The sequence below is a fragment of the Asparagus officinalis genome, chromosome 1 (assembly GCF_001876935.1).
Source record: "Asparagus officinalis chromosome 1, Aspof.V1, whole genome shotgun sequence".
Lineage (NCBI taxonomy): Eukaryota > Viridiplantae > Streptophyta > Magnoliopsida > Asparagales > Asparagaceae > Asparagus > Asparagus officinalis.
In genome coordinates, this window is record NC_033794.1 from 55,670,429 (window position 1) to 55,675,883 (window position 5,455).

The 5,455-nt window shown below is 39.9% G+C and overlaps 1 long non-coding RNA gene across 1 annotated transcript; it reads right to left on the bottom strand.

The window, feature by feature from the left end:
* Positions 1,094 to 2,506, bottom strand: LOC109842481. The gene is made up of 3 exons (XR_002247322.1): positions 2,264 to 2,506; positions 2,050 to 2,109; positions 1,094 to 1,474 (listed from the first exon to the last, which is right to left on the bottom strand). It is a non-coding gene; the product is annotated as an uncharacterized LOC109842481 (long non-coding RNA).

The window sequence follows — 5,455 nt, forward strand, 5'->3', positions numbered from 1 at the left end:
AAAAGGTGCTATACTTTCCCATAAGGTGCTATACTTTGCCCAGAAGCTTCAAAATTGTGCAAGGACCCCCCGTCGCGGTGGATGATTGGTCAATAAACACATCACCTAGGTCGTCGAGTGGTTTCATCGCGGCGAAAAAAACTGATTTGGTTTACGACACTTAAGGTGCAGAATTTGCATAAAGCATAAGGTGCTATACTTTTCCAATAAGGTGCTATACTTTCCCAATAAAGTGCTATACTTTGTAATATAGTGCTATACTTTAGCCAAAAGGTGCTATACTTTCCCATAAGGTGCTATACTTTGCCCAGAAGCTTCAAAATTGCGCGAGGACCCCCCGTCACGGTGGATGATTGGTCAATAAACACATCACCTAGGTCGTCGAGTGGTTTCATCGCGGCGAAAAAAACTGATTTGATTTATGACACTTAAGGTGCACAATTTGCAGAAAGCATAAGGTGCTATACTTTGCCAATAAGGTGCTATACTTTCCCAATAAAGTGCTATACTTTACAATATAGTGCTATACTTTGGCCAAAAGGTGCTATACTTTCCCATAAGGTGCTATACTTTGCCCAGAAGCTTCAAAATTGCACGAGGATCCCCCGTCACGGTGGATTATTGGTCAATAAACACGTCACGTAGGTCGTCGAGTGTTTGCATTGCCCTAAAAAAACTGATTTGACTTATCACAATAAGTTACTGAATTTCCAGCGACTATAAGGTGCTATATTTTATCGATAAGGTGCTATACTATTGCCATAAGGTGCTATACTTTATAATAAGGTGCTATACTTTATCAATAAGCTGCTATACTTTCCCATAAAGTGCTATACTTTATCAAAATCTAAAAATTGAGCGAGTACCCCTCGTCGAGGTGGATAATTGGTCACGCGACACATAATATTGCCCAATAGGCTGTAGTTAACACAACCTACCATCAAAATTTCTTCAGTTCAATCAGTGCATCAGTTCATTACAGATATTCATATCTATCAACCACTAAACTCAAGTGCATAACATTGAATGAAAATAATCCATGAAGATTGAATGGAAATAATCCAAAATCACCACTATCGAAACGTTGTATACATTTCTACTAGATACATTTCTACTAGTTACACTGATAAATTTGATACAACATGATACATTGGATAGTGCATTTGATACAATATGCACACAAATCATCTATATATACATAATATAGAAAATTTCATACAACACGATACATTGGATACTACTTGGTACATCATATTGCAGGCTGTAGTTGATTTGCCGTTTGGGTTGCAATGTGACAGCAATGCGAAGATCTGATCGAATGCCAATAGTGGGGGATTCTCTCATGTATTTGATTGGAAAGTTAGTGTGCATTGACGAATGGTTTCTGATTGAGGGGTAGCTGTGCGTTACGTTAGGTGTGCCATTGATGATGGAATATATGTATCCCACCATAAAAATGTTACAATCTACGCTCCTGCACAAATAAATGTCACAATCAATGATTGCATGATAAGAAAATTTTATTAACTGTCAATTCTAACTTATCGTGCATTTCCAAAGCAAAATACATGAAAGTAATATCGAGAAATGCTAGCATAAGAGGCTTCATACCACTTTCAAAGGAATCATCTATAAGCTTTTATGCAATATCAATTCTAACTTATCGTGCATTTCCAAATCAAAATACATGAAAGTAATATCGATTTTGATGTCGTAATGCTTCGAATTATCAAAACCCACAAGAACAATAAGAATCTGAAGGACCACCAAACAATAAGAAAATTAGAATTTTTATGTTACAACTCGTCACCATTCCCAACACCAACAAGTAAGAATAACACCTAGTAACTTTGTACGCTTGCAAAAAGAGGGAGGATTTTCACATCAATCATCAACTCTAAGGAAAATTCTATTCATAAATGCAAGCAAGAACTATAGTTCTAATTTTAAAACATAATGTCCAGAGAGGAACCATAGTTATGTAAGTCATGGTTGATATCTCATGAATGTACATATCTTATGAGCAATTGAGCATCAAGTAAAGGTTACCTTCACTTTTTCCAATAGCTTTTTGGCATCAGCGTTATTTTTGAAGCGATCACGGACAGGCTGCAAGTTGTAGGTTCATGAGATTTTAGAATGACAGAACAATAAATTAGAATTTGAGTAACCAACAATCATCAAAATCAAAATCAAATATTGATAAGAGAGAACACTAAGCGTAAATTCAACAAACAGGTGGTGGGCAAAGAGTTGAACTAACCTGACTTGCAATGGAGAACAACATAACCCACCTCCTTCTGCCGAACCCACTTCCTTTGAGCGCCAAGGATCCTCACCATCGTCGTCGGCTTATGCGAAAGCAGCTCCTTACAAAGCCAGGCGGTCTTCGACCTCCGCCATTACTCCGAGTGCTCCTCAAGCTCCGTCCACTGGCGGCAATGACAAGTGCTTCAGGTTGATGGGCGAACTACAGGGAGTCAATGTCGAAATCATTGGTGGGCTATTCATCTGCTTCAAGGTCGACGGTGGTGGGTGACGTGGCGGCGAGGGGAGATAGGGGCAGTGGATGCAGAGGTTGATGGGCTTGAGGGAGGAGGGGAAGTGAAGGGAGAGAAGAGGAGGAGGTTGGTGGTAGTGGTTGATGGGAAGTGAAGGGAGGGAAGAGGAGGAGGAGGGGAGAGGGAGAGATCTCTTCTGAGCTCAGATGGAGGAGGAGGGGAGAGGGAGAGATCAGTTGGGGATGAAGGGTAGTTTAGGATTTTTCAGATTTTTTGGATAAATACAGTACAAATAATGGGTGTATTGTACATTTGGGTTTAAAAATAAGTGGGATGTGATATAGTGGGTCTATTGATGTTTTGAAAAGTGAATGGGTTTTTAAATAAGTTGGGATAAAACTTTGGGTTAAAAGAGGATTTTCCCTAAATTGTATTGCGTTTTGAGAAGATGTTGGAGTGATCGGGACCTAAGCATGGGAGCTCTATGCTTATGAGCCTATAGCTGTTAGACATACATGCCCTATAATGCCAATTTATTTACTTTGTTTCATAAACTAATAAATTATGGTTTATTTATTCTTACATGCGAATGATTGTTTTATGTGTACGATAACATATTGCTTGAGATTAAAGTTGAAGGAACTTAGTTATGATTGGTGAATTATAAAGATAGAGACAAAGTTTTCTAATGACTTAATCTTATTCTTCTTAGTTAAGTGAAAAGATGAGCATTTCACTTGTAAGCTAATATGTGTTACACTGCCATACTCATGGGATGGTTTGTTTCAACCATTTTGTAATAGTGGATTATTGAATGAACATGTGGACATATATAAGTAAGTATACATATTGACTGGATCACTAACAAGTCATCTTAATAATTATTGCTATCAAGGAAATATGAGAGATACTTGTAAAGTGGGCCTTAGACCTGAAAGAATATCATTATCTATATAGTGTACATGTTAACTTTGATATAGCCAATCATTGATGTCTAATTGAAAGACTATATATGGGCTTATTTGGTTGCATAAATATTATACGAGTTGTGTTATTCTTAACAAGGAATCCACATTTAATTATATAAAGAATATTGTTATTCCAAGTTATTCTAATTGTTATATTGGACTTATTCTAATTGTTATATTGGACTATGTTAAACCCGACCAGTTGTATGATTTGATAAAATATTTATCAGATGCATAAATAGTATATTAGATGAATATATTGCATCTAATATAATATAGAATTAAATATAAGTTATAAGAGTGATAGCAAATATATAAATTTGTCTCTATAACTCATATTAAAATAAAGATAATAGTGGAAGGACCTATTAGCAAAGAAGTGCTAGAAAGGGATTCACTTGCAAATAGATTTTTTTTCTCTAGTGCTGCTTTGCACATATGTTGATGGGTATATTTACTGTAGAGGATCGTCATCGTTGTTTGGCTCAGAAGCCTGCTTAATCAGTCTGATCTTTTTCTCCAGTGCATCACCTGGAACACAAAGGGAAGATCGTTGCTGGTCTTCTTCTCAATCACCCACAAAGAGGAAAAGGAAATCGCACAAAGCGATGGACGGGGAGAGAGGATCTCACGAAGCTAGGGCACAAAGCACAGGGGTTTTCTTCTCTCCTCTCTGCCTCTTCGTCTTCCCCTCTTCGAGCTACTACTAGCCCTTCGAGTCAAATAGGAGGGGGCAGCCGACACGAGAGGGAAAACTAGGGATACGAATGGTAGGAGCCGATCTACAGGGATTAGAGATGGGACTCGCGGCGGTAGCCAACCGGACACAGGTATGAGAAGGGTGTTCGCGAAAAAATTGCTTTCATTGAAGTCATTGTTCTCTTCAGCAACAGTTTATCGGTTACAAAAGATCCGGTCTTTTTATAAGATCCGGTTACAACAAAATCAAAGAAAAAAAGAAAATTACAACTTTCCTTCTTTCGAACAAATCGCAAGATCCTGTTTTGCGGTCTCTTGCTTGTGTGGGTTCTTCGCCTGCGTCGGGGTTAATCCGTGGACCACCACGCAATCTTGATCTGGTCGGATCTACACGGTATGGCGGGTGTTATTTCACGAAGGAAATAATAGCCCTAAGTAATCAAAATCGACCAAGCGAAATCGATACTCTTCTCGGGATCAAAAACCAAGTTTTGATTCGGAGGATGACCGTGTGGATCTCAGATCTGATCTCACTCGAACTCCTGCCTTGTTTGATGTGGACGATCGTCAAGAACCAGATCTAAAAAGTTCAAGTCTTCAAAGCCCCAAAGTTCCGAAGTTCAGTTCTTAATCCGGCAGAGTTTCACCTCAAAAGTTCCAAGTCCTTCAAACAATGAGCCTAGGGGTCTATTTATAGGCTCCTCAAACCAGATCTGGTGGCTCCGCCCGGCCCAAGGTGGCTCGCACTAGGAGGTGGCTCGGCCACTGAGCCACCTCCTGGTGGCTCGGTTTTGGCCGGGCCACCAGGTGGTGGCTCGGCCACCGAGCCACCTAGAGGTGGCTCGGCCACCGAGCCACCTAGAGGTGGCTTGGTTTTGGCCGAACCCCCCCTGGTCTTTATTCTTCTTTCGCATTTATATCTTCTTGTGTCAGATTTTTTGACTGATGATTTCGACGAGGAAGGTTTGCTCGTGGACACTCCTATGCTCCACTTCATGTATGGCTCTCCTTAGATTGATGACCAGATGCCTGAAGATATGTTTGCTGAGTCTACACTCCCTAAGAATCCCGAGGATGGTCCTTTTGAAGGTACGTGCCTCTTCTCAAGTTAATTATAGGACTAGCCATTTTTTAACTAATGCAGCTATAATGTGACGCATCTGAGAATTCTGTTTTGTGTTTGACAGAAGCTTTTGTCGAGACTGATCCTGTTGAGCCGGCTGTGAGACCAGCTACATCAGCTGATACATCCACAGCAGTTACACCTCCACTACCCCCAGTGACTCA